Consider the following 11,813-nt stretch of genomic DNA (forward strand, 5'->3'; position numbering starts at 1 on the left):
CCATAAAAATTTTATGGGGGTTTTGTTCCTTTAAACCCCCCCCCCCCCCCAGACTTTTGTGTACGTTCCAATTTAATTATTATTGTAGTACCATTAGCTAAACACAGTATTTTAAAAACTTTTTTGCCTCTTAGTACTTTTTCCAAAAGTCAGTTTTTATCGAGATATTTTGAATATTTGTCAAATCCACCACATATTTGTATATGGCTAAGTACGATTATGGAGACTTGGTAATAATATGAACATTTATTTATGATTTACATTTTTAGGTATATTTTGAACCATATTAAAAAAGAAGTAATATCTCGATAAAAAGTGCCTTCTCGAAAAATTCAAAGAGGCAAAAAAGTTTTAAAAACACTGTGTTTAACTAATGGTACCGCAGTAAAAGTTTAATTGGAACATACACAAACATTTGGGGGGTTTAAAGGAACAAAACCCCCATAAAATTTTTATGTAAACATATTAAAAAAGAAGCCGCAACTCGATAAAAACTGCCTTATCGAAAAAATACTAGGAGGCAAAAAAGTTATAGAAATATTGAATTTAACTAATGGTACCACAATAATAATTTAATTGGAACGTACACAAAAGTTTGGGGGGGTTTAAGGGAACAAAACGCCCTTTAAATTTTTATGGAGTGCACAAATTTCACTATAATTCTTTTTTAAGATGTTCCTGCCATAAGAATGCCACATGTCCATTTTCAATAAAAAATCTCTAATAGTTTTCGATATATTCGAAAAAATCGATTTTTATTTTGTAACTTCAAAGGGTTGTAACTTTTTTTATGTGCATATTTGTATTAAGGTAAATTAGGTTAATTCGAACTATTTTTGGTCTCAGAATATGTCATTTAATTTATGACCTGTATTTTCGTTACACCCTGTATATTGAATAATTGTGGAGATAGTATACAGAGATAGTATACCATTGCGAAAGACCCAATTAGATGCAAGCTAGTGGGAGAGGAAAAATCAATAGAACAGCTAAACCAGTTCAAATATCTAGGTGTGGAGTTATCAAGCTATCATGACCCAGCCAGAGACCTAAGAGGACAAATTAACAAGGCCGCTGTCTGGTCCGTATGTTTGAGAGATGTGGTCTGGAATAACCCATATATGAGAATGGACAGCAAAGTTAGAATTTATAAAACTTGCATCAAACCTGTTATGACTTATGGCATTGAATCAAGAGAAGACACCAATAAAACCAAAAGCATGCTACGAACAGCCGAAATGAAGACACTAAGAGCAATAGCAGGGAAGACAAGAAGAGATAGAATACGAAACAACATCATCAAGGAACAATGTGGAGTGCAAGATGTAGTCAGATGGGGCAGACAAAGACGAAGAGAATGGTTCAGTCATGTAAAAAGAATGGAGGAGCACAGACTACCAAGAATTGCTCTAGAAGGAAAACCAGCAGGTAAGCGTCCACAGGGGAGACCACCAAAAAGATGGAGAGATAGCTGGCAGTCTACCTCTCAATAAATACTTCAACTTCTTTCAAGAAGAAGAGTATACATCCCTACCTGACAGCCCGTTCTGGATGAAATTCGTTTGAAAGTGTGTCAAGCACTTTAACTAATCCAGTAGTGTGTTCGTATAGTTCAGTTATAAGCGAAATAAGGTGTTTTGGCACGCCTACTTCTTTTAGTATTCGCCATAAGTGTCTCAACTTGACCCTATCGAACGCCTTATGATAATCTATAAAGCATATGTGCAGTGGAATATTGAATTCCCTAGATTATTCGATTATCTCTCTTATATTCAATAGGTGTTCTCGAGTCCCTCTACCTTTGGTAAATCCAATTTTCTCTTGTGAAATTTCTCTTTGAAGGAATGTTTTTACTGTCTCGTTGATTATATGTAGCATTATTTTACTCGCATGTGCTATAAGAGAAATAGTTCTATAATTGTCGCATTTATGGAAGCTGCCTTTTTTATGATTTGTCTCTTCTGTGGCTTTGAGCATTTCTGCTATTATCATATCTGGACCAGGCTTTATTATATTTGAGCTTACTGACCGCCAGTCTTACTTCATTTTCAAGTATATCAGGTTCTTCTTCCACCTTGTCAGGGATTTGGTTAACAGGTTCTTGGCGTTGATCATCTTTATATAAGTCTCTGCAATACGATCTCCATGTCTCTGCTATATCTTCTCTGTTTGTTCTCAGAGTTCCAGTGTTGTCTTCAGTGGCCCAAGTTCTGGCTTTGAAGTCTCTTGTTAAGTAGCGTATTTTTCTAAATAGATCTCTCGGATGATTATTCTGATCATATCTCTCAATTTCTTTGCATATACTTTGATAGTACTGTTTTTTATCTGCCTTGCATCTTCGTTTTATTTCTTTATTGACGTTTCTTAAACTAGCTTTTTCCCTTTCACTATGCACACCACTTTGACAAAGATTTCTTCTATTCTCAATGATCTGAAAGGTTTTATCTGTTATCCAGTGTTTCCGTTTCACAGGATTATTTATCTTTGGATGATCAATTGGTGTTGTTACACAATGTTTAAAAGTCTCCCATATTTCTTGTGATCTTCCGTTATTAATAGAGGGCATTATTTGCAATATTTTATATACTTCCTGGAGAAGGTCGTCCTTCTTTCTTAGTTCTATCCTATTTGTCTCTTTTCGTTTGTTGGGCGCTTTAAGTTTAAGCTTTACTTTAGCTGTGAGGAGAGTATGATCGGATCCGCATATCGCCTCTGGATATATTCGGACAGTTTGAATTGACGATATCCAGCGAATATTGGTAAGGATGCAATCTATTTGATTTCTAGACTTATATCCAGGACTTTTCCAAGTGTAAAGTCGACGTTCATGGTGTTTAAATTGAATATTCATGATAGAATAATTGTTTGTAACAGCAAACTCGATTAAACGGTGTCCTCTTTCGTTTCTCTGGCCTATGTCGAACTTCCCCAGTACATTCTTTATGTCGTCATTTTGTGTAGTGTTGCCAACTTTTTCATTAAAGTCTCCACATATTAAAGTATGTCGAACAATATTACCAGTCAATTGTAAATATTTTTATCACATAATCCTGCAAAAAAAGTATCATACCCAAAAGTATGGGACTCATAAAGAGTCGTAAAATTTATACACTCACAGCTGTTTTTTGTAGAATTGTTTGACAAAAATATTTACAATTAACTTATTAACTTAATTAATTTTTATGATAATATTGTCTGACAAATTTTTAAGGATACTCCAGTTGTCGGACGCACCAAAGTTTGGGTGCTGGGTTAACTGGGTTAAAAAAGAAGAGGATATAGAATGCGAGAAAAGTAAATATAGATAATCTGTTACGCCGACTACGCCAGAATAACAGCCGAAAATGAAGATGACCAATAAACATTAATTAAAGAATTCGAAGACATATATCCTACAATTCGCTTATACAGGGTGTCCAGAAACTCTACCGACAAACGAAGACAGGAGATTCCTCAGATAATTTTAAGACAATTTAACCCAATTCACCTAGTCCGAAAATGCTTCTTACGGGAGCTAGAGCTCTTTGAAGATGGCGTCATGAAATTAGTTTTTCTTAAATACCTCCAGAACGCTTCTATTTAGAAAAACTTAAAATTGATATGCATATTTACTTTTCAGAGATGAATCGATTCCATCCATTGCAAATTTCTAGTACCTGCCATAGGCGTCCGTTTTGGGTAGAGAAACGGGTATTTTATCGCATAAAATTTTTTGTCCTTAACTGTTATGCACTTTTGACACCGGATTATTAAATTGTGAGGTATTCTAGTACTAAAAGGTACTCTTGATTTAAGTCGGTAGGACACACCGTTTTCTAGAAAAATCAATTTGAAAGTTTTTCGTTTTTGGAATTTGAAAAAAAATTGAAAGAACTTTTCAACAAAAAGCGAAGTATTTTACCAACATAAAGTAAGAGTAACTTTTAGTACTCCAATACCTCATAATTTAATAATCTAATGTCAAAAATGCTCAAAAATTCAAGACAAAAAAGTTATGCTATAAAATAACTGTTGACTTACCCAAAATGGACGCCTATGACCAGTACTAGAAATTCGCAATTAATGAAATCGATTTATCTCTGGAATATAAATAAATGTACCAGTTTTCGTCTTTCTAAACAGTTTTTTTTTTAATTATTTTTTTTTTATTTAAAAAGCGAAAAATTTTCAAATCGATTTTTCTAGAAAACGGTGTGTCCTACCGATTTAAAACAAGAGTACCTTTTAGTACTAGAATACTTCACAATTTCATAATCCACTGTCAGAAATACATAAAAGTTAAAGATAAAAAAGTTATACGATAAAACAACCGTTGCCCTACCCAAAACGGACGCCTATGATCGGTACTAGAAATTTGCAATGGATGGATTAGATTTATATCTTGTAGATAAATACGCGTACCAATTTTTGTTGTTCTAAATAGAAGCGTTCTGGAGGTATTTAGGACAAACTAATTAGAAGACGTCATCTTCAAAGAGCTCTAGCTCGTTTAGGAAGCATTTTCGGACTAAGTGAATTGGGTTAAATTATCTTAAAATTATCTGAGGAATCTCCTGTCTTCGTTTGTCGGTAGAGTTTCTGGACACCCTGTATACAACATGGTGATCTCAGCAGAGAGAATTAAATCGATAGTAATATCAGTCGGTAAATAACAAAATAATAGAACAAGTGATGAAAACGGAATACTTGGAAATAAAACTGTTAAGCTACGGAAAAGTAGAAGAAGTACAAAAACAAGTGGACATGGCCAACAGAGCAGCAGGATGTCTCAACAACACAATCTGGAGAAACAAATACCTCACAATGGAAACGAAAACCAGGATATATAAATCAACAATAAGACCGATAATGACGTATACGTCGATACGGCGAAAACACAAAGACTGCTGGTAACAGCAGAAATGAAAATATTACAAAAAATAACAAACCAAACTCTAAGAGACAGAGTAAGAAGTGAGGAAATACGAGTGAGATGTGGTATAGAAGAAATAAACATGTGGACCAGAAGAAGAAAAATAGAATAGAATCAACACATAGAAAGAATGGCAGAAAATAGAATAGTAGAAATAGCAAGAGGCAACTCGCCAAATGGAAGAAGATCATTGGGACGACCGAGAAAAAGATGGTCAGACAATGTCAATTAAGGATAAAAACCGAAGTAAAACAGTCATTGAGCCTATTTATAAAGTAGGAAGAAGAAGATGAAGAAGAATAACTGGGTAAGAAACAGAAGAGTATAATAGAATGACCACATAAGCCGAATGACACCAAATATAGTTGTAAGGACAGCGAGAGACGGTTCCCCAAAAGGAAGACGATCAGTGGGAAGACCACGAAAACGATGGAACGACAGCTTACTGGAGGCACATTGAAACAACAGGCAGAGTCATGTCTATACAAAAACAAGAAGAAGAAGAAGAAGAAGAAGAAGAAGAAGAAGAAGAAGAAGAAGAAGAAGAAGAAGAAGGAGAAGAAGAAGAAGAAGAAGAATAAGAAGGAAGAAGAAGAAAAAGAAGAAGAACTATTGTAGCATCTTGTTAAGTTGAAAAGGAAGATTGTAGGCAGCTGAATTACGAGGAATTAAACGGTTCTGAATTATAAACGATAGTCAGATATAAAGTCTAAGTCAGAGGTTCCCAAACTATTTTTTCTCGTAGACCCCTTTAAAAATTTACTAGTTTCGGTGGACCCCCTGCTGCTACATTTTTACCATATTCCCAAAACTCGTTCCAAATGTGAAGATATAACGATGGAAATTGGCGTCGCGGGTGAGCTCCAACCCTAAAATCATCATCATTCATCATCACCCAGCTCTTTGCGTCCACTGCTGGACATAGGCCTCCCTCATTTTTGTCCATTGTGCTCTATTTTGAGCACTTTGCATCCAATTTCTGGACATTTTCTTGAGATCGTCAGTCCAATGAGTAGGTGGTCTTCCTCTACTTTTTTTTTCTAATCTCGGCCTCCACTCAAGTAATCTCTTCGTCCACCTCGCATCACTGATTCGGGCGACGTGTCCGACCCAGTTCCATTTCAGGGTGGCAATTCGGGAAATTACATCGCTAACTCCTGTTCTCCGTCTTCGAAAATAGTGCTAAATTCGGAGTGATAAAAATAAAGAAAAAGTAGTAGGTATATTTTCTTACGATCTATTTATTAAAATGATAATGATAACAGACTTAAAAGAATTAAAATAAAACACTAATAACGTTACGTAACTTTAAATATGCAAATCAACAATAAAAAAAAATCCCAATAATTTTAATGGGAGGGATGTACTTGATGGATTGACAGCAAATTATCAATATTTGGCTTTAGTTTTGTTAGAATTCCTTTTGTTGGTGCTCCTTTTTTTGTCAATAGGTTTGTAACTACACTAAACCTTTTTTCGACAAGGTATGATGAGGGAAACACTATGAAAAGTTTTCCCGCAATTTCCCAAAGCCCAGGATATTTTTCAGGTATTTCTGCCTGCAGCCTAAATGTTTTATAGCCTTTTTTAAACTGCACCTTCAGCTCTTCATTGGTGCTGAGCTCTAGTAGTTCCTCTTGCAATAGCACATCCGCCACTTCTGTTTCATCAAATGGATTTATGACCCGTGGTGGTATTTCCATCATCAAAATATCTTCAAATCTGTTTTTGAAGTCATCATATGCAGCGCATTTAAATGTTGAACGTATGTCTGAATATCTTCATCAAGACATGCTGTACGTAACAAGCACAGGACTTACACATTGTAAGCACAGGATTGTGGAATCACAATCAGTAGAATTGCATATGCAAGCAATTTGCAGCAAAATAGAATTCTACTCATCGTGGCAGTGGCGGAGTGATTTGGAATTTATTTAAACAAATTTGCATTTTTTATCGTAAAGTATCAATGGAACAAATAATGTTTTAATAGAAGGGACTCAAAAATGTGATTATTAGGCATTATAATAAGTTTTTTGATTTAAGATGTTTTTGATCAAATTTTAGTGTAGAAAACATTAAAATACTGTTTTTACATTTACCCCCATTCCCAAAATACATGTTCTTCTATTTGGCTAATAATTTGCCCACAGATAGCCAAAACACAGGACTTAAGTGGTTTAAAGAATTTGTGTAGTTTTACAATATGTATAAGAAAAGTTACATGCAATAATATCTGAGTCAAAATTATATAGTCCAGCCGGGTTAGCATTTGATCTTGCATGTCGAGCTACCCCAGCAAGATTCTATTCTGTTTTGACTGAAATTGTTAAAAATATGGTTTCAATAATTTATTTTATTATAAATTTTTTGTGCCGTCGATTCTTTCTGAGTTATGGGGCGAAAATAGTGACAGTTAAAGCAGAATTATTGAATTATCTCGTTTATTATTAGTTTTAGAACAAAAATCTACTTATACAAAAGTGGAAAGAATTAAATTTTATACAATTTTGATTTTCTTCATTTTTTGCTAAAATCAATATTCCAGGTAGTACGTATGCGGTAAAGGCGCGATTATAAGACCGGATTGGTTTGAGAGCAGCGGTTTTGTTCAATATCTCCTCCATTTTCAACTTTTCGACAAAAATGGTAGATATTGAAATTGTTCCAAATAAATCGTCTTTACAATAATTACTACAATTTTTTTAACCGTTATTTTCATAGCGCCGATATTTTCCGAGTTAATTGTACCTAATTACAGTAGCCGCCTATATTTTTGACATTTTAAATATTCCACGTATTTCTGTTGTGCTGTAAAACTATACAATATACAAATTCTTTTAACATTTAAAGTCCTGTGTTTTGGTTATCTGTGGGCAAATTTTCAGTCAAATCGAAAGACATGTATTTTGGGAATGGAGGAGAACGTAAAAAACGGCATTTTAAAGTTTTCTACACCTAAATTTCATCAAAAACTTGTTATATAATCTAAAAATAAACTTTGTAATCGAAATAACTTGTTATAATATATTTTAATGCTATTTTTAAGTCCCTACTATTAAAACATTATTTTTCCCATTGTTATTTTACGATAAAAAAATGCAAATTTGTTTAAATAAATACCAAATCACTATAAAGTGTTCGTGGACCCCCAATTACAACTTGTGCACCCCCATTTTTATTTCACGCCAACGTAGACCCCCGTTGAGTCCCTCGTGGACCCCTGGGGGTCCACCTGGACCACTTTGGGAACCAATGGTCTAAGTTTTCAGTCTAATGGCATATAAAGCAACATAATGCTACTCTACATCCCACCAGAATGAAAACAATGGGAACCTTCTCTGGTTACACCTCCGAGGCTTCTACAATTTGCAAGCAATACGCATGCCGAGACTAAGGAAGATGAGGGAATTTTACAATATATAATTCACGTCCCATCTGCTCAGCGCGGTAAAGTTCCTACGAGAATAGTTCCCTTTGTACTCCAAACAGAGTAAATCAAAAATGAATAACCATTTTCAATGTCGTTGCAACACGAAACTACAGCCGCGCGATATTCTAGCCCAATCAGAGAGTGCCGCAAGCACCTCTACCGGTTTCGAAACTTATTAGTCTCTCATCAGGAGGCACATATGCTGCTCTCCCCGATCCAACCAAAACAAACCCCGGCGTGCAGTCACGGATCGCAACGAACGAAATGGCATAGATGCTCTAGCGGCAACTGCTATCAAAAGTCTAAGTTTTCAGTCTAATGGCATATAAAGCAACATAATGCTACTCTACATCCCACCAGAATGAAAACAATGGGAACCTTGGGACGTGAATTATATATTGTAAAATTCCCTCATCTTCCTTAGTCTCGGCATCCGTATGGCTTGCAAATTGTAGAAGCGTCGGAGGTGTAACCAGAGAAGGTTCCCATTGTTTTCATTCTGGTGGGATGTAGAGTAGCATTATGTTGCTTTATATGCCATTAGACTGAAAACTTAGACTTTTGATAGCAGTTGCCGCTAGAGCATCTATGCCATTTCGTTCGTTGCGATCCGTGACTGCACGCCGGGGTTTGTTTTGGTTGGATCGGGGAGAGCAGCATATGTGCCTCCTGATGAGAGACTAATAAGTTTCGAAACCGGTAGAGGTGCTTGCGGCACTCTCTGATTGGGCTAGAATATCACGCGGCTGTAGTTTCGTGTTGCAACGACATTGAAAATGGTTATTCATTTTTGATTTACTTTACTCTGTTTGGAGTACAAAGGGAACTATTCTCGTTGGAACTTTACCGCGCTGAGCAGATGGGACGTGAATTATATATTGTAAAATTCCCTCATCTTCCTTAGTCTCGGCATCCGTATGGCTTGCAAATTGTAGAAGCCTCGGAGGTGTAACCAGAGAAGGTTCCCATTGTTTTCATTCTGGTGGGATGTTGAGTAGCATTATGTTGCTTTATATGCCATTAGACTGAAAACTTAGACTTTTGATAGCAGTTGCCGCTAGAGCATCTATGCCATTTCGTTCGTTGCGATCCGTGACTGCACGCCGGGGTTTGTTTTGGTTGGATCGGGGAGAGCAGCATATGTGCCTCCTGATGAGAGACTAATAAGTTTCGAAACCGGTAGAGGTACTTGCGGCACTCTCTGATTGGGCTAGAATATCGCGCGGCTGTAGTTTCGTGTTGCAACGACATTGAAAATGGTTATTCATTTTTGATTTACTTTACTCTGTTTGGAGTACAAAGGGAACTATTCTCGTTGGAACTTTACCGCGCTGAGCAGATGGGACGTGAATTATATATTGTAAAATTCCCTCATCTTCCTTAGTCTCGGCATCCGTATGGCTTGCAAATTGTAGAAGCCTCGGAGGTGTAACCAGAGAAGGTTCCCATTGTTTTCATTCTGGTGGGATGTAGAGTAGCATTATGTTGCTTTATATGCCATTAGACTGAAAACTTAGACTTTTGATAGCAGTTGCCGCTAGAGCATCTATGCCATTTCGTTCGTTGCGATCCGTGACTGCACGCCGGGGTTTGTTTTGGTTGGATCGGGGAGAGCAGCATGTGTGCCTCCTGATGAGAGACTAATAAGTTTCGAAACCGGTAGAGGTGCTTGCGGCACTCTCTGATTGGGCTAGAATATCGCGCGGCTGTAGTTTCGTGTTGCAACGACATTGAAAATGGTTATTCATTTTTGATTTACTTTACTCTGTTTGGAGTACAAAGGGAACTATTCTCGTTGGAACTTTACCGCGCTGAGCAGATGGGACGTGAATTATATATTGTAAAATTCCCTCATATTCCTTAGTCTCGGCATCCGTATGGCTTGCAAATTGTAGAAGCCTCGGAGGTGTAACCAGAGAAGGTTCTCATTGTTTTCATTCTGGTGGGATGTAGAGTAGCATTATGTTGCTTTATATGCCATTAGACTGAAAACTTAGACTTTTGATAGCAGTTGCCGCTAGAGCATCTATGCCATTTCGTTCGTTGCGATCCGTGACTGCACGCCGGGGTTTATTTTGGTTGGATCGGGGAGAGCAGCATATGTGCCTCCTGATGAGAGACTAATAAGTTTCGAAACCGGTAGAGGTGCTTGCGGCACTCTCTGATTGGGCTAGAATATCGCGCGGCTGTAGTTTCGTGTTGCAACGACATTGAAAATGGTTATTCATTTTTGATTTACTTTACTCTGTTTGGAGTACAAAGGGAACTATTCTCGTTGGAACTTTACCGCGCTGAGCAGATGGGACGTGAATTATATATTGTAAAATTCCCTCATCTTCCTTAGTCTCGGCATCCGTATGGCTTGCAAATTGTAGAAGCCTCGGAGGTGTAACCAGAGAAGGTTCCCATTGTTTTCATTCTGGTGGGATGTTGAGTAGCATTATGTTGCTTTATATGCCATTAGACTGAAAACTTAGACTTTTGATAGCAGTTGCCGCTAGAGCATCTATGCCATTTCGTTCGTTGCGATCCGTGACTGCACGCCGGGGTTTGTTTTGGTTGGATCGGGGAGAGCAGCATATGTGCCTCCTGATGAGAGACTAATAAGTTTCGAAACCGGTAGAGGTGCTTGCGGCACTCTCTGATTGGGCTAGAATATCGCGCGGCTGTAGTTTCGTGTTGCAACGACATTGAAAATGGTTATTCATTTTTGATTTACTTTACTCTGTTTGGAGTACAAAGGGAACTATTCTCGTTGGAACTTTACCGCGCTGAGCAGATGGGACGTGAATTATATATTGTAAAATTCCCTCATCTTCCTTAGTCTCGGCATCCGTATGGCTTGCAAATTGTAGAAGCCTCGGAGGTGTAACCAGAGAAGGTTCCCATTGTTTTCATTCTGGTGGGATGTAGAGTAGCATTATGTTGCTTTATATGCCATTAGACTGAAAACTTAGACTTTTGATAGCAGTTGCCGCTAGAGCATCTATGCCATTTCGTTCGTTGCGATCCGTGACTGCACGCCGGGGTTTGTTTTGGTTGGATCGGGGAGATTTTTAACAATCTTTATTTAAACAAATTATTTTTTTTTATAATAAATAGTTTTATTTATTATAACAAAACTAAAACATCTTTGGCATTTGGTAAAGCTTTAGTTAGGTGGCTTTACTATTATGAATTTCTTTTTCCAGTTTTAGTAATTTATTAAAATAATTCTTAGTGTGTAATCATCATAGCTATTCGGATTTTAGAGACGGCTGCTCTACACTATTAAGTAACCAAAAGTTCTTAAAAATATTGTTCTAAATCTATTTTCTTGTGGCATCTTATATAATTTACTATTTTAGAAAAAACATTAACAAATTAAACACATTTTGGTTTTTTTGCTTGGTAAAAAACTCTTCTAATAATTTAATTTTATCTGTCTCATTCATATTGACAATTCAGACATATATAGGTCTTGCGCCC

Source organism: Diabrotica virgifera, chromosome 3 (assembly GCF_917563875.1).
Source record: "Diabrotica virgifera virgifera chromosome 3, PGI_DIABVI_V3a".
NCBI classification, from domain to species: Eukaryota; Metazoa; Arthropoda; class Insecta; order Coleoptera; family Chrysomelidae; genus Diabrotica; species Diabrotica virgifera.